At 53.6% G+C, this 18,564-nt stretch overlaps 1 pseudogene; it reads right to left on the bottom strand.

The window, feature by feature from the left end:
• Positions 1-1,198: 1,198 nt before the first annotated feature.
• Positions 1,199-4,616, bottom strand: LOC120764591 (N-acetylmuramoyl-L-alanine amidase-like; annotated as a pseudogene).
• Positions 4,617-18,564: the final 13,948 nt, after the last annotated feature.

Here is an 18,564-nt window from a genome sequence, read left to right as displayed (position 1 = left end):
CCTCCCTGCCTAGCAGATGTGACAGTCAGTGACAGCAGATGACAATGGGTGACAGGGGCACAAGTGGCTAGGATGCCAGGGAGACAGGGTGACATGGGGGATAGGTGCCCCGCCAGCCCGTGCCCCAGGTGTAGGTGGGACCAGAGGCATTTCCAACATGCCCTGACCACGCTTCCCCCCTTCCCACCACTCCACTCACCCCTTGGGGACACCCCTGATGCTCCTTTGTCACCCTGTGGTGTCCCTCAGCAGGGGGGCAGGGTGTGGTGGCACCGCAGGACCCCCTCTCTGTGCCATCCTTGAGGTGGCACCTGTGCTTTTTGTCACAGCCACCCACCAATTTGTCACCAGCACCCAAAAGCAGGGGGTGGCCCACATTCTATGGAGGGAGGGCATGACAACATTTTCGGGTCACCCCCACCACTTCCAGCCCCCTGCATCCCCTTGAAGATGCTGCTTGACCCCTGTACCCTTGCACTGCCCTGGCTGCAGCATCCCCCCAGGGGGACCTTGGGGGCTGTCCCCGTGTCCCCACCCCCGGTGCCCCATGGTACTTTGCTGCTGGTGATTGACCTCAGTTCCTGTTGTGGCTTCCTGATGTGACCAGGCAGGAGTTTCAGCCCCTCACCTCTTCCTTCTCAACTTCCTCTTCTGCTTCCTCTTCCTCCTCCTCCTCCTCTTCCTCCTCCTCCTCCTCTTCCTCCTCCTCCTCCTCCTCCTCCTCCTCCTCCTCTTCTGAAATAGTGGCTGGGGTCCCCAGGATGCAGCAGGTGACAATTTAGGCAGTGGGTGCTCCCTTTGCGGGATGTTCAGGTCTCCAGGATGGCTCCCAAAGTCCCCTCCCATCACCACAAAGTCACCCCCAGCCTGTACCTCAGTTTCCCCTGCGCTCTGCAGGGACCACCCAGAGTCGATGCTCTGGAATTGGGTTTATTTTGGGTAATTTTGGGCTTGGGACTACTGGGATGGGCTGGTGGGCTAGTGGGGTGGAACAGGGTGGTGCCAGGCTTTTGGTCATCTGGGGTGGGGGCTGGTCAGGCTGGGGGGCTGCAGGGCCAGGGGCTGTTCAGACCAGAGTCCACCTGGGATCCCTGATTCTGATGTCCATCTGGACCAATGTCCAACCTCTCATGCCCTCATCCATCCCTGGCTTCCCAGCTGGGGCTGCTCCTCACTGCAGAGTGGACAAGACCCATGGTCAGTCCCAAGATGACCCCAAACCCCCTCCCACCAACCCCACCAGGCCACCCGCCCTGAACTCCAGGGCCACAGGTGTCCCCTGAAAGCCAAGCCAGTTCTTGATCTGGAAGAAGGCATTGCCGGGGCAGTCAGTGTGGCTGAGCTGGCAGTGGCTGCCCAGGGTGAAGTCCAGCCAGACGTGGCCAGAGTGGATGGCGCAGGGCAGGAGCTCATCCTGCACCAGGGCCAGCGTGTTGGGGTCTGGAAGGGTGGCCATGAAGTCCCCAACATTGCCAATGCCGAAGCCTTGGGTCTTGTAGCTGTTGGTGTGGGCACCTCCCCAGTGCCACCCCTGGCCCTCAAACAGGTACCTGTCAGACCCCACCAGAAAGCTATGATGGCACAATGGGAACAGTGAGGGGGACAGTGGAGGACAATCGTGGGGACTGTGGGGGGACAATGGTGGTTTCTTCAAAGGGACAGGGATGGGTACAGTGAGGGTATAGTGGTAGGGATTGAAGGGATTGAAGGGGGACAGTGGTGGGGAAAATATGGTCACAATGGTGAGTGCTATAGGGGCTTACAGGGACAGAAGGAGAACAGGGATGGGGACAGTGGTGGGGATCATGAGGGGACAGTGATGCAGACTGCAGGGGGACCATGGAGGGTGTCAAGAACCATGGTGGGACAGTTATGGTGACCACAGGATGATGACAGTGACCACGGAGGTTGACAGGGACCATGGGGAGACAATGACCAGCCCCATGAGGGGTGATAGGAACCAGTGGGGGTGACATGACCAATGGGGTGCAATGACCAGCCCCATGGAGGTTGACAGGGACTGTGGTGGGTGCCAGCACCCGGGGATGACAAAGATCATGGTGGGCGACAGGGACTGAAGGAGATGATGAGAACCACACGGGATGACACGGCCCATGGGAGGTGACAGGAACTAAGGGGGTGACAGTCCCAACAGAGGTACAATGGCCACCCCCACAGGGGGTACTGGGCCTGTGGTGGGTGCCATCACCCTGGGGAGGTGACAGTGATTTGTAGCCAATGTCCCAGCCGCGAGTGTCCTGGTGGAAGCGCTGCATGTCCATCATGGCGTGGGCGCAGGCACCAAAGGTCCAGCAGGGTTGTGCTGGCTCCAGGGTGTGGTGCAGGGACACCGAGCCCAGTGAGGCTGCAGTGGGGCTGGGGTGCCCCGCTAGGGACAGGCATCCCACAGACAATGGGGCCCAATGGCTGAGTGCTCTCTGGGGATGAGGAGGTGGAGGTGTCACCTGAGATCTTGGGGACACGGCAAAGGCCTTGTGAGGACATGGGGCTTGATGGGGACACGGTAGAGTTCATGTGGGGACAAGAGGCTGGATATGTCTGCTGAATCATTGGGAATATGGAAGAGGCCTTGTGTGGACATAGGGGGTGAGAACCCCTGTCTGGGAGGTGACAACAACACTTTAGGGGGTGACAACTCCATTTGGGAATGACAATGCCCTTTTGAGTAGTGGCAATCCCTGTTTGAGAGGTGACAACCCCATTTAGGGGATGAAAGTGCCCATTTGTGTGGTGACAGTCCCTGTTTAGGGGGTGACCACCCCATTTAGGTGGTTACACCACTGCTTAAGGGGTGACAATCCCTGTCTGTGAGGTGACAACTCCTGTTTAGGGTCTGACAACCCCTGTTTGAGGGGTGAGACCCCCATTTACGAGGTGCCATCCCACCCGTACCCACGTAGTGCTCACAGAAGTCCCACGCCACCCAACAAGCTGCAGCCACCACCTCCTCTGTCCCCATAGGACAGGAGCTCTGGGCTGGGTGACAGGGTCCTCAGCATGCCCCAAACCTCTGCCACCTCCTTCTTTAGCTGTCCCTGTCCTGCCAGTGCCTCAAAATCCTGGCACCCATAACTGCTGGGAGGTCTCCCTGCTTCCAAGCCGTTCTCAGTCCTGTAGTAGCCCTGGAGCAGCTTGGCCACCGGGAGGGGTCCCTGGGCCAGCTGTGCCCCCAGCACCATTCCATCCATGATCCCAATGGCCACAGGGTCAGGGATGGGGGACCCCTCAAAATGTAATTTTGGGGATTCTCGTGACCCCAGCAGCTGCCAGGTCCCAGTGTGGTGGCATTGTTGTCACTCCCCTGTGCCAGGAGGCAGGATGTCCCCAAAGCCTTCGCAATGGTGACAGCCAAGAGGGGGTCAGCAGGCGGGTCAAAGGTGGAGAGAGGTCGCCCAAAGCTGTGTTACAATCCGCTCGTACACGCAGGGCTCATGATGGTTTGTTTACTAATCTCAGAGTGCAAAACACAACACAGAGGGGATTTCAGTATTAATCAAAAGAAATGCACCTTTTATTGATTGACCACAGCAAATGTGATAGAGGGAGTAAGAGAGAGAGAGAAAAAGATAGAGAGAGAGGAAAGAGGGGATATAGCTACCAAATGTGGAGACAAAGTCCTCGTGGTCCGGTCGATGGATCCGCCTGTCACATCGGGGAGAGTCTCTGGAAATCTCTGGTTAACTCAGGGGTTTTTATTATAGTCCTCCATCATGGGGGGAACAGGTAATAAGTTTTTTGAAGCCACCGAGGGGGAACAGGTAGGCCATGTTCTCAGCAGTAAGCGAGAGCCATTGTCTTCTTGGTCCAATGACCACACCTGCAGGCAAACATCTCGCTTCGGTTAAGTCAGCCCCCACCCCCCCGTACTGGAGGTGTAGGGATCTCATGTCTCAGTCCTTGAAAGGGGCTTTGTATAGAGGTCTCAATCTCAGTCCTTGGGAGGGGACTTTGATCTCCATCTGTCACGGTGGTTGTGAAGCAGATGAGGGATTTTCTGTGGGGGACCACCAGAGTTACCCCAGAAAGTCCACTTGGCCAAGAGGTGGGGAAATTCATAGGCTCTTGTCGTGAAGCAGGGACCGTGAAGCAGGTGCAAACTTCAGGTACAGAATCGCCATTACACCGCTCAAAGCCAGTGTACCGTGACGTGGTGACACAGGACAATGCACCTGCGGACGATTGGCGAGCATCCACCTCGAGCAGGCCAGAACTGCAGTGGGGTCCTCGGCGTCCTCGTGACGATTGTGAGGCAAAGGAGGGGAACTTCAGACCGACTCTTACAAGCCGCCAGATCTCAGCCCCACCTCGATTCCGGCCAGACGGGGACCAAGGGCCGCCATGGAGCCATCGGGGGCCAGCGCCGCCCCCAGCTCCTGTGTCGTCGAGTCGTGCCGGAGGAGCTCAATCAGGAGTTGCCACTGGCTCAGGGTAAGAGCCAGGGGGTGTTCGGGGATCCAGGGTGGGTTGTCCAGCACCGCCCAGCACCCCTGGGTGCTGCAGACCTCCAGCCCCCTCCCCAGTGCTGCGACGGTGTCAGGTGAGCCTCCCCGGGCTGGGGACTTGAGGGAGTCCAGGATGTGGAGCACCGAGTCCATGTGGTGAAGGATGTCAGCTCGGTGTCACCCTGGGTTTTCTGAGTTTTTTAAAGCCTTTTGATTGTTCATAAGATGGAGTCAGACCTTTTAGCTACTGTACAATATTAGGAGCAGTTTCTGCCTTTCTCACACATGTAACATAAACAAATCCTTTGGTTTTCATTCTCTGTCCTTTGTTTGCATATTTCTAACCTGAAAACAATTGTAACTGACAGTTGGTCTGGCCATTCAGCTGGGAGGGGATAACTCCAGAAGCCAATCCACAGCCAGACCCACAAATGTATAAAAAGTAAGAAATAAACAAGCAGAGGCTCTCGGCCTTAGCTCAGCCTTAAGCTCTCTTGGAGGAACTCTCTGTCCTGCAAAATCTCTCGTCTCCATGTGATTGCTTTGCGTGTCCCAATCACAGCTCGGGACACACTTGGGGGACAGGGGGTGGGGGGTGAGAGGAGTTAAGGGATGGGGAGGGTTTTGGAGCGGAGGGAAGCTTTCAAAAATGTGCCAAAACCAAGAGGAGGGAACCAAAAATTGGGGGAGAGGATGGAAATGGGGGGAAGGGATCCAAAAGGGGGAAGGGACCCAAAATAAGGGGAAAGGAAGCAAGATAAGGGCAGAATAACACAAAAGAGGGTGTTATAGATGAGCAATGCAGTAGTTGGCTCTCACAATTAAAGGATGAATATTATGTGTATGTTAAGAGAAGTTTTATAGATGTATAGTTATGTTATAGTGATATGCGCTCCCATAGTCCTCTTTCCCCTCAACCTTGCACTGTTGTCACGGGATGGCTTTGGTATGGCTTTGGTAGTCGGGGTATTGGGGGAAGGCCAGCTTGTTACTATCGTAACGCCTGTCCTCCAATCAAGATGTAAGAAATTGATCTCCACCAATGGACGTCAAAGAAGGAGTTGGCGGACAAGACTTTGGGAGGGGCTGGGAGTAGAAAAGGCAAAGCATGCATTCTGTAAATAAGCACATGGCAGTTTAGTCTTATGCTCCGAGCGCTGCTCTCCTTATTCAGTCTTTCATTGTATTTTGTTAAGATGTAATAAACCTTTGAAATTTTAAAAGTGAGTGTCGTTTCTCACAAGGCTGAAAAGACACAAAATAGGGGACAAAGAATCCAGAATAGGGGAAAGGATCCAAAATAGAGGGAAATGATCAAAAACAGGGGGGAAAGGAACCAACATAAGGGGGAAAGGACCTAAAACAGGGAGAAAAACATGCAATATGGGGAAAGGAGCCAAAACAGGGAGAAAGAACTCAAAATAGTCAGAAAGACCTAAAACCAGAGGGGAAAAGATCCAAAACAAGGAGGAAAAGACACAAAATAGGAAAAAGAGACTCAAAATACGGGGGAAAGGACCCAAAATTAGAGGGCGAAGTGTGTTGTGGGATGTCATGAGGTGTCATAGAGTGTCCCAGGGTGTCAAGGCATGTCCCTGCCCGTGCTGGGGTGGGTGTAGATGTTCAGCGCCAGAAGCAGCCATGAGAACATCCTGAGAGACACGAGGACACCCTTGGGGACACCTTGAGGGACACGGGGACACCCTGCAGGACATGGGCCTCGGATCTTGGGGAATTTAGCCCTGCTGGGGTTGGGGGATGGGGACATAGAGGGAAGGACAGGGAAAGAAGGAAGGAGACAGGGACACAGGGGGGAGATGGGGATGGGGACTCACAGGGGGGACGGGGGACACACAGGGGGGTGGGGACACACAGAAGAGGGACAGGGGCACATGGCGGGACAGGGAGACAAGGAGGGGAGAGGGACAGAGAGAAAGGGGACAGGGAGACATGGGGATGGGATGGGGACACACGGAGGGGAGGGAACACCATGGCCCCAGGACACACATCAGTGGACAGTGTCGCCACACCTGTGGGGACGCTGCCACCAGGAAATGTCAGTGCATGAAGTCACCAGGATGTGTTAGGGGAGGCTGCCCAGGCCATGTGACCCCCTGGCTGACAATGACCCTTGCCCTCTCCCCAGCCTGTCCCCAGGGGTGGTTGGGGCCCCAAAGTGTGGTGGCCCTGGAACACCCTGATGGCTATCACCCACTTTAAAACCACTTGTCCCCGGCTGAACAAGTTCCCTGTCCTACCCTGGTGGGTGGTGACATTCGGCTGGGACACTGTTGTGGTGACATGGTGGCAGGAACTGCATCAGGCAGTGCTTTGCTATGGCCAAGATGAAGGTGCTGGTGGCACTGATACTGTCCCACTTCATGATCCAATTCATGTCTTTGTCCCCAACATGTCCCCACTAATGTCCATGTCCAGCCCATGTCTTTTCCCCCATGTCCCCATCCATGTCTATGTCTCGCCATAACCCACTGTGCTGGCTTGAAAGCAAAACCAGTGAGATACTCCTCCAAGTCAGAAAAACAATTTAATAGGAGAAAGAAAAAAAAAAAAGCTATAGTACAAAAAAATCACTGACAGAGTCAGAATACAACCTGACACCTTGTTAGTTGTGGTGGTGGTAGCAGTCCATATGAAGTGGTCTTGTTGAGGCAGTGATCCTGTAGAAAGGTCGGGTAGCTCTTGTCCTCTTGGAATCCAGTGGGTAAGGCTGCCTGTGCTGTCCCAAATCCCAGATTATATCCAGGTGGGAATGCTTGGCTCCTCCCCCTGGGCAGAGCGCCTCACAATGGGCTGATATCATTCTATGAGTCATGCAATGGGTCCTTGATTGCCCATTAAACAGAGATAGCCCCCAGAGGGAGTTATCTATGAGTCATGCAGCAGGGCATTGATGGGCCATGAACAGAAGATAGTCTGGAGGGAGGGGACAGGGGAAACACTGCCCAACCTAGCTTCAACAGCTCATGGAGATGGTGATAGAATACAACTTTGGGCACATCTTACATTGCAACCTAGGACACCCACCCATGGCCGTGTCCCCATCTACATCCATGTCCTCCCATATCCCACCCATGTAATTGTCCCCCACATGTCCCCATCCATGCCTTAGTTCAAAGTCTTTATTTTTACCCCAGTGACAGGGATTTCAAATGGATGAACAGAAACCTTTTCAAGGCCAAAAGAAAATGAATTCTGTGTCCCTGCCGGCAAAGCATCCACATGCTTGGGTGGGTGGGAAGATTCTCTTTAGGACGGGTTTCCACCCCACTGTCTCTACAGTCATGGGTTTTACCACAATCAGTCCCCATTTGCCTGTAGAATACGCCTCTGGGCCAGGGAGAATGAAGATGATGGATTTATGTTAGAGAAGACCTCCAAGGCCATCCAGTGTTGCTTGATGCCACCAGAAGACACAAAAAGTGAGATTTTCCTGGGGTCAGAAGTTGACAAATCCACTTTCCACAATGGATTTCTGATGTTGATCTATGAATGTGCCCAGGTGCCCACAGGAAGCCAGGAGGATGTGAAGCCCCCCAGCCAGGCGTTTTTCTACATGGATCACCGACCCCACAGATCACCAGGACTCTGCCCACCAGAGCTCACTGGCGATCATCCAGTGTGGATCCACCATGGGGGATGGAGCTGCACTCTCTCTGCACTCTTTCTGCACTTGGGGCACTCCCAGGGCTTCCCTTAGTGGGGGCTCTGTTGGAGTTGGATCAAGGCAAAGGTCCTGGAGAAGCTCTTCCCACACTCGGGACACTTGCAGGGCCTCTCCCCGATGTGGATCTGCTGGTGGGTGATGAGGGTGAAGTTTTGCCTGAATCCATTCGTAGAGTCGGAGCAGCAGAAAGGCCTCTCATCTGTGTGAATCCGCTGGTGCTTGAGGAGAGTGGAGCTGGTCTGAAATCTCTTCCTACATTTATCATTCTCGTAGGGCCTCTCCCTGGTGTGACTCCTCTGGTGGAAGCTATATTCGTAGGGTCATTCACTGGTGTGGCTCCTCTAGTGGACAATCAGATCAGACCCAGACCTCAAGCTTCTAGCCATACTCCCTGCACGCCTAGGACCTTTACTCAGTGTGTCTCCTCTGGTGAACAGTCAGTTTGGAGTTCTCACTGAAGCCCTTCCCACACTTCCCACACTCATAGGGCCGTTCCCCTGTGTGGATTCTCCAGCGGCAATTTATGTAGGATCTCTTGCTGAAGTTCTTCCTGCATTTCGAGCAAGTGTGGGGCTTCTCCCATGAAGCTGCTCATGGACTCACAGATCTGAGCTCCAGCTGCATATCCATCTGTCTCCCAAGCCCAGGGTGGGTCTTTCCTACTCAGATCCCCATGATCTGCATTTGCTGCTCCTCCTTGTTTAGTATCTCTGTGGCTTTTCCTCCCTGTTGGATTCCTGTGCTGTAGAGCTGCTCAAAACAGCCTCTTCCACAAGGTTCTGCCATGGGGATTTGTCCTCCCTGGCCTCCATCCTCAGCTCCTTTGAGGAAGGACAAGGATAGGATGGGATTTGCCTCTGTGCCACAGGGAAGGGGAAGGAGATCCCCCCAATGCATCCCCGGCAGGATGGCATTGGCAGTGGAGTTGTCCTGCAGCCGGGGGCCAGGCTGGTCTGGGAGATGGAGCAGGGGAGAGGGGGAAAGGGGCAGTGACTTCCTTCTCACCTGCCTGCGGCTCCCCAGCCATCTTCATATTCCTTGCAGCCTCCTCTTCCTTCCTCTGGCCAAAGTTTGGGAATGGAAAATCCTGGTTTGGGGGGGACAAAAGGGCTGAGCATGTTCGGTTTGATGGTCTTGCTGCCTAAGTGCTGCTGGAGAAGTCAGTGCCCCTTTCAGCCTCGGGGGGCCCGCACTTTGTTTGTGTCCAGGTTCCCCCACCCCTCCAGGCTGCCAGGTTCCCCCTGGCTCTGGGATCACCCCTTTGCACTCTCCCCGCTCTAGGGCTCCTGTGTTCCCCTCCAGCTCTCTCTTTGGGGGATCCCCAAATCCTTTATTGCCCCTCTTCCTGCTAGTGTCAGGCAATCTCCATGTGAGACCCCTCAAGATCCCTCCAGGAGCATTTCCGGCTCATCTTTGGGGTCCTGAAATATCCAAACATCCCCTGCCCTACAAAAAACCCTGCCAGAGACCGCCTCTCCCCATGGATTTGGGGCGAGCTCCTTCTCCCCATTCAGCTGTGGGTTCCGGGGGGGACAATGCTGCCAGAGTCGGGAGAACTGTGGCCTGGGCAGGTGGGCAGTGGAACCATGCGGTGTTGGTGCTGCTGCTGCTGCTGCTCCTCTTCCTCCAGCTCCTCCTCTTCTTCCTCTTCCTCTGTCCCTTCTCCCCCTGGTGCTCCTCCTCTACTCCCAGTCCGGCCTGGGCAGTGCTGACACCAAAAGCAGCTGGGCTCTGCCCTGGGTGGGGTTCCAGAGCGGCCCTGTGCAGCACCTGGAGTGATACTGGGAGCACTGCGAGCGATCCTGAGAGCAGCGGGAAGGAATTGGGAGTGCTTTTCTTCCCAGTATTACTCTTACTGGGCGCACTGGGGGAACTGGGAGCAAACAGCGCCCTGACTTGGCTACAGCTGGTGATGGGTGGGGTCAAACCAAAGGGCTTGGTTATGCAAATACAGGTGCGAATACTGCACGATGATTGGCTGGCATTACGGAGAGCCGCATGCACCATTTTTTGTAATTATTCTGGTTGTGGGGCATTTTTGGAATCCTGTAGGTGCGGCTGTGCAAATATTGATCAGTTCTTTCACAGTGCTTTGTTCAAAGCCTTATTAACAACCCCCCCCACCAAGGATGGGCAAGGGTTTTTGGGACCACCCCCAATTTCGGGCCCTTCCCTTCCTCAGAGCCCCAGGGAATCACTCTCAGGCTCAAGTGCCTACCTGGGGCTTAGGGCCCCACCTGAAGTTTTGGCATCCCACCCCCCAAAACCCTCAGGACCTTCAAAATCTGGCCAGGAGCCCCCAATTCACCTTTGCCAAGGGACTCTGGGGCCCCTTAACCTTCCCCTCCCCACCCTTGGGGGCCTCTGGGGACCCCAAATTTCCCTCCTGGGGATGATTTTTGTGGTGGGGGTGGGGTCACCCCCATGGGGCTTAGTACCTGCTGGGACTGGGCTACAGGACCCAGGGGGAACATACTGGGGCTGTGGGGGGAGTTCTGGGGGGATGCTGGGGGTCCTTGGTGCTCAGTACCGGAGTGCAAATTTCAGGCCGTGGGTCCCTGGTGCGTCTGGGCTCTGGTGTTAGTGCTTGGACTGAGCATGAAGGATCTCAGGTGGATTTCGGGGGGGTTCCTGATGCTTGGTACGGGAGCTTGGAGCCCCTTCTGGGAGTCCTTGGTGGTTTCCAGGTGCTCTGTCTCTGAGCTTGGAGCCCAGTCCAGGTACTCCCAGTGTTTGGTCCTGGAGCTTACTCTGGCTGCTTGGGGAGGCGAAGATTTGGTGTTCCCAAAGTCCCCTGAGGTGGGGAAGGGGGGGCAAATTTAGGGTCCCCGGGGGGGGTGGGTCAACCCCACACTTTGTGCTGTCACCAGGAATGTCCTCAAATCTCCACCACCCCCTGAGGCAGCCAAGGGGGGGGTTCCCCCCTTTGTTCTCCCCATGTTAGGGACATCCTGGGGTGTCACCCCCCGCTTTGTCCCCCCTCATCCTGACCCTGATGCCTGTGCCATGTGAGTGCTGATCCCGTTAAGAGCCTTTGCCCAGGGTGGGGGAGGTGACACCATGGCTACCCTCTTGGCCCGCACTGTCCTTTTCACTGGCTGCTCCTCGGGCATCGGCCTGGGCCTGGCTGTGCAGCTCGCCAGGGACCCAGAGAAGTGATACCTGGCTGAGGGGGATGTCCCCAAATGGGTACCCAAATGTCCGTGGCATAGGGAGGGTGAGGGGAGGTATCCCTAAATGTCCTTGACAAGGGAGGGTGAGGGGGGACACACTGGCAGGGGATGGGGGGGACTTCCTGGGATTGTCCTCAGCTGGTTAAGAGACACCCCAGGATGTCCCCAACATGGGAGAGAAAGGGGGGTGTCCTGAAATGTCCCCAAGGAAGGAGGGGACATAGGAAATACTGGGAGGGGAGGATACCCTGGGAATGTCCTCAACATGGGATTTTGTGATTCCTGATGAATTTTTGGGGTTTTTGAGATCCCCAGTCCTGGACACCATGAGGGACCTGTCCAAGGGGATTCCTGATGGGGTTTTTGGGTTTCTGGAATCCCTGACGAATTTTTGGGATACCTGATTGTCCTAGGGTGACTGTGTATCCCCCAATCATCTATTGGGTGCAAAGGGGAGGGGAAGCGCTGTTTGTTTTCCCCCAGGAAAACTCTGCTCATCGAAGTGACCTTGAAGCAGGGGAGTTGGAACACTGCAAGACTAAAGAAGCTCTGTTGTTTTTTTCCCTGGCAGTTAGTTAGTTAGTTTAGTGCTAGCATAGTTAGACGCTGTAGAATAGCTGAAGCTTTCTGCTTTTTTTTTCTTTTTTCCTCTTTTTTCCCTTTCCTTTTTTTCTTTTTTGCCCTCTCCTCGGAACTGTTCCAATCTCTCTGGACTAAGGACCTGGGGGAAGCACCGACGGCCTCCACAGGGGACCCACCCCACCAAGACCAGCCCTGCACATCTCCTTTTCTCCCAGCGCCAGCGGAGACGGAGCGGTGGAACACAGTGACTATCTTCAAGAGGAGAATTTCTTTCTTTAAGTTTGTTATCCCGCCGTAAGCGGCATGAAGCTCTTGTCATCGGGTATTGTGCTGGGAGTGCTTTGCCTGTTTAATAAACAGTTTTTTTCCACTTCTCTCTGAGGAAGTCTTTTCCCGAACCGGCTGGGGGAGGGAAGGGGAGCCCCGTGGGAGGGTTTCTCCCAAAATCTGCCTAAAAACAAAACAAACTTCCTGGTGCCCAAATGTGGGGCTCGAGAGAGTGGAAAAACCCTGTACTGATTAGTATTTAGCAGTCAGTAACTATGCTGTTTGACCTCATGTCTCTTGGGGTGGGGGCCTTGATGTGTTTTGGATCCTTAGGCTTCTCTGAGGTCTTAATACCTTTGTGGTCCTTAGGTTTATTTGCATATCCAGAGATAGCCCCAATATTGTCACTAATATGCAGTTTTTACAGTAGAGGGACACAGATTAGAGTAGCTATTGGCCTTGATTTAATGATAATGATTTGTAGGAAGTTTATAAAGGTGCTGAGATCTTTTCCTAGTCTTTTCATGCGTCATGGTTATGGTTATTCACCCTGTTTGTGGGAGGAGGAGCAGAGGATGAAGCGTTGCAGTCTTTAGTTTCCTTCTTCTCCTCTGAATCGGTTAAATCATTGCTGGAGAATGTTGAGTTCCCCCTGAGTGTTAAAGAGACCATCTTTCTGGTATGTCATCTGGTAAGCCTCCTCTATACAGTCTGCAGCTTCTCTAGAATATGGGCTGAGATTTGTAGAGGGGCTGATGAAACTCCTGACCCAGGCAGAGGAAATCCTGAGTGGTATGGAGAATGGGAGGACATGGGCCAACTCCTCAAGGAATTCTCTGACCCTGTAGTCTGGGATTTTCCATAGGAACAAATTCAGAATCCAGTGGAGCTGGGGAAATACCTGAAAGAGAGGTACCATGATGGCTCTAAGGGGGAAAAGATGGCTGCAGTAAGCTGGGCCCTGGCATATGCTTATTGCACATTGTTAGATACTGTAGGGCAGCAGACAGAGGGGGCAGGGGGGAAGGGATACAAATCAACAGCTACCCCAGTCACTCAGGCTGCAGCCAACATCCCAGTTATGAAGCCAGCAGCTAAACTAGAACTGGAGCCTGAGTAGGCAGCTAAAGCAGACAGTAAGCCTAAGCCCCTGGCAGTTGCTCCGGCAAAGAAGCACACAGTCAAAACTGATCGACCAGTGGATGATGATGACCCAAGAGAAGGACCTTCACCAAAATCAGAAGCCAAAGCTTCTAGCACAGGATCAGAAGCCAATATTGATTCCTTTTCCCTGAAGGACCTTCGGGGCCTAAGAAAGGATTACCAGTGACAACCTGATGAATCTATAATTAGTTGGTTAGTCCATCTTTGGGGTGCTGCAGGCGAGGCTACAATTCTGGATGGCACTGAAGCGAGACGTCTGGGATCCCTGTCACAAGATCCAGTCATTGACCAAGAGATGATGAGAGGGGCTAGTCCTAGCAGTCTCTGGGTACGGGTCCTAGGAAGTGTGGCAGGAAGATATTTGTGTGCAGATGATCTCTATATGCAGCAAACCCCATGGAAGACCATAGAACAAGGGATTCAATGCTTGAGAGAAATGGCAGTGGCAGAGATGGTCTTCTCAGATGACATAAACACTAGGAACCCAGACTTGGTATCATGTACATCTGTGAGGTGGCGAAAACTTATACGACTCGGGCCATTAGAATACGCTTCTGCTTTAGCAGTAATGAAGCGGGAGGACATGGAGGAGACGGTGCTTGATATGGCGAAGAAGCTCCGAGCATATGCAGATGCTGTGCATGGCCCAACACACGCCAGGATCGCAGCTGTAGAAACACGTCTACAGAAACTAGAGGATAAGATAGATGAGAATCATAAGAAACTCAGGGAGGAGATTACAGAGGACCTTCTCCAAATCTCAGCAGTACAGATCAGAGGTTCTGGTACCCAACGCAGACGCTCCCCGGCTAGGGAGAGAGGATACACTCCACGTGCTGAGCTGTGGTTCTTCCTGCAGGATTGCGGAGAAAGTATGAACAGATGGGATGGAAAATCTACGTCTGCCCTGGCACAATGGGTGCGTGAATTGAAGGAAGTCAAGACTCAAAGAGGGAGTTCCACCAAAAGGGCTCCAGTTGCCCGTAGCCGAACTGCCAGGTATGATGATGGTGATATGTCCGACCCCCTTGAAGGAATGTCTAAGACATATGCTCAAGGAAAGAAGGATAACCAGGCTTAGAGGGGCCCTGCCTCTAGCCAGGTAGAGGCTCGGGAAAACCGCATTTTTTGGACTGCGTGGATTTGTTGGCCTGGCACATCTGAACCACAAGACTGAGGCCTTGGTCGATACTGGTGCGCAGTGCACATTAATTACCCCGTCACATATCAACGGTCAAAAAAGGGAGGTGTTGTCCATGGTGATTGGGACCCCTTCCCCCAACAAGCGATTCAGGATTTATGCAAAGCTCATATCAAATTTGGACGCAAAAGCGAATACTTTCGCAACCTTTAAAAAGCAAACAGCAGGGATTCCTACAGTTTCCTTTGACATCTGGCAGCTTTTCTCTTCCTTCCTAATGTCCACAGATTTTAGACTTTGGGAAGCAGCATGGAAAAAAAAGTTAAGAGATTTACTTCCTGAGCTGTGGCAAAACCCTGAAATGGATTGTTGATAATAACAAGTTGCCAATTCGATTAGAACATCTATGTGGTGATGGTGAACAGGTCTCAGCACTCAAGCAGGCTCGGGAAATTCCTTTAGCTGTTTTGGAGCTCATTAAAGATGCTGCTTCCAAAACATTCTCAATCCAGCCCGATGGGTCCTTCCAACCTTACAGTAAAATAAAGCAGCTTCCATCAGAACCTTTTGTAAGGTCTGTGGAGCGATTAACCCGAGCTATCGAGTTACAGGTTAAGAATGAAGGAGCTCAAGAACATGTCCTGGAGGAGATGGCACTGACCAATGCAAATGAACAGTGCAAGGCAGCCATCCTCAGCCTGCCCTTGGCACCAGTGCCAACCTCAGATGACATGCTGCATGTTTGTACCCAGAAAGTTCCTTCCATGACTGCACACCTTAATCACAGTTTCAGAAATGCATTCAGACTACGCAAAGCGCTGCCGCATCAGACGCCATGCCACCTGTGCCTGCGCCACAGCCACCACCCAAGAGAAGAACAACTGTGGTGGTGCAAGAGTTGTTTTATTAGGTTCTTAAGTAATATTTGTATGTTTTATAAGAAGTTGTTTGTAATGGTTCATTCCACTCTGCTCTCGTTTTCTGTAATGGTTCCCCCCCTATGAGTTTGTTATATAACCAGTCGTTTTATGTCAATCATCCCACTCCTCCACCTGTCCTTGTCAATCCCCTCTCTCCCCTCTTGGGCGCCCTGTCTGTCACTTTGGGGCCCTTCCCTGGCTTCTGGAAATATCCAGGGGAGATGCCGAGTGACATGCTGGTGCCTGGGAAATCCCCTTCTCCCATCTTGTGATTGATCCGATGTTTAAAAGTTAACACCCCCTGTTACACCCTCATATTCCCTGATTAGCTGACCGGTTGTTGCCACCCCTTGATCCTCCCCCGTTTATGAGTTCGTGCAGCCCGGTTCTACGGGCTCTCTCTGGACAGCAATGGTCAGAGGTGGAGCTCCTTGCCGGACTCCCCTCTAATAAACCACTTTAAACCCTGCTCAGGACAGAGTTGACCCTTTGTCCATCGCCGCAGTCATGACACCATCAGGTCCAGTCACCGGTCTGGGGAACCAAGACCCCACAGGGAGGAGGTTGCTTGCCCTGCCTGCAACCCCGACCAATCCACGTTAGGAGCAGTGCAGGACAGAGCTAGCCTGTGGTCAGCGCCTGCCAGGCATGAGGGACACTGCGACAGCACAGCCTGGCACCCAGCATGGGGCCCCCCCGGCGACGAGGCGCACCCTGCGGCACGGACTAGGGCTACTGAAGAGCCCGAAGCATAGTCCTTGGGCGTCACGCTACCCCTGGCGGAAGCGGCTCCTACGGAAGCTCGCTCCTGGGGGAGAAGAGGGCAGCTCCGGAGTGTCCTCGGAGTCCTCTTCAGGCAACGGACCAACAACCCCAGGCTTCCCAGGTCCCAGGAGGGGTAAGTATCGCCCGCAAGCAGTACTTACTTTTGGTGGAGTTCCCCCAGGAGAGGGAGACCCATTTAGGAGGAAAAATCCTCAAGAATCCTCATAAAGGATTCCAGCTGCTCAGCCCAGGGGGTGGAGGTTAGCCCCAGTCCCTGCTGGAAACCCTCTTGTGGACCCTCTTTCGTTATCTTTTGTTGTTTAATCTTTTAGTTTGGCGCAAATCGGGTTCGAATGGTGGCATTTTTTTGAGATTTTGTGGCCACCGATTTTGTTTTTGCAGCTCCCCGAGCAAGCGGGAGGGGTCCCCTGCTCGGTTTTAGGAGATTGAACTGCTGTTGGATTTTAATTGTGTGTTGAGTTTGCCTGGGTGTTAGTTGGGGGCGACGCTTTTGTCGGGAGAGATGGGTGTGAAACTCAGTCGCTCAAAAGGGTGTATATTATAGTTTTCTTTCGGTTATTCAGAATGCCCAATTGAAAATTTCAAAGGGTGAGTTAAAGCAGTTTGTCTGCTGGCTCTTTTTGCATTTCCCGCAAGTGTCCCCTGACCAGATCTGCAACGCCGAATTTTGGGGCGCTGTAGAAAAGAAAATGATTCAATTGGCTGGGTCAGGAGACAAAGACGCTCCGAAGTATTTTAATTTGGCCGCGCAGCTCTGTTCTGCGATCAGGTCCCTGAAGGGAATGCAGAGAGGGCCGGGTTGCGGACGGCCGTTCCCCGGTTCTCCTGTCCCTCCACCCAATCCCCTTGTCCCCAGAAGAGCTTTCTGAAGGGAGCGGCAGGGATCCAACCTGCCGGCTCAGGCTCCCCCGGAATGCCCCGATCCCCCCGCCCATGCAGTCCTTGCCGGACTGCCCGGGATCTCTCGGGCAGCCCTGGCCAGACGGCTTGAGAGCCTTCCCCATCCCCACGCTTCCCAGTTCAAAAACCCCAAGTTTGTTTTTCTCTTGATGGGGAAACAGAGTCACAAGATGGGTTCCCCTTCCCCTATCCACAAAATGGTGGCGATAGCCTGGCGAGATCATCGCCATCCCCTAGCCCTTCTTCCCACAATCCCTTTTATCCTGCCAAATCTTCCCTCAATCCTTTCCTGCCCCTCACCCCGTTCTATCTCAGTGACGCCACTTTCCCCTCCCCACCCTCTTCAAAAATTCCTCCCAGATCCCCTGCCACAAGACCTGCCCATCATACCTCCCCCTGGATGACATCACCCTTTGAGCGAACCACACCCCCCTCAGGAAGGCGGTTATCCTGGAGTCCTGGTTCCCATGCCCCTCCTTCCGGTTCCCACAGTCCAGACTCGGAAGTTAGGGAGCTGGTGCCGGAGGCGATGGGGCAGCCGCCATCCTCCCCCACTCCTACCCTAGCCCCTGTCACCTACCGAAATTCACGCGGAGGCCATAACATCAAAGCAATTTACCACCCGTTCCCACAGGCCACCATAACAGATCTGTGCAAAGCCCATAAGGCATATGGGCGAGACAGTCCCTACTTCAGGGGTCTCCTGCGTGCAGATCTCTCAGGGGCAGTGGTAGTCCCTGCTGATTTAAAGCAACTGTTTTCATGCTTGCTTAACTCCACAGAGTATAAACTCTGGGAGGGGGCATGGAAGCAGCTGCTCAGGGACGCCCTGCCCGGTCTCCTGAACAATGTGGAGACTAGGGTGGATGATCAAGGGAATCCCCTCACTCTTGACCATCTCGCTGGTGAGGGGCAGTGGATGGTAGCAACCGACCAAGTTGCCATTCCCCCGCAGTGCCTCCATGTAGTGAAAGAGTCAGCCTTGACAGCATTCTTTGGGACGCAGCCCCATGGTCCCATGGTCCCGTATTCAAAAATGAAACAGGGCCCAAGTGAATCATTTGCTGATTTGTGGAGTGGCTCACCAGGGCCATTGAGGTCCAGGTCAAAAGTGAAGGGGCACGGGAGGGCATCCTAGGGGAGATTGCATTTTCGAATTCGAATGATTTATGTCGTGCTGCAATTTTGAGTCTTCCCCTAGACCCTCCACCCACTCTACAGGACATGCTTTGGGTATGTCAGTCAAAGGTCCCATTCACGAGCATCTCCACAGGACAGCGGCCCAAATCCCACCACGTTGCGGCCATGGACGCTGAAGATTCCTGAAAAACACTGAACATCAGGAGGGAGCCTTCTATTCAAGGCTCACAAAAATGTTTTTTATGCGGGAAATTGGGGCACTGGTCCTCCCAATGCCTCCTTAAGAAAGAATTTGAGGACTTCAAAAACAAAAAAGGGGGAGGAGAAGGGGAAAAAGGGAGAG

Source organism: Hirundo rustica, chromosome 32, assembly GCF_015227805.2.
Source record: "Hirundo rustica isolate bHirRus1 chromosome 32, bHirRus1.pri.v3, whole genome shotgun sequence".
Taxonomy (NCBI): domain Eukaryota; kingdom Metazoa; phylum Chordata; class Aves; order Passeriformes; family Hirundinidae; genus Hirundo; species Hirundo rustica.
Note: the sequence above shows the minus strand (reverse complement) of the source record. Positions and strands in the feature narration are given on the sequence as shown.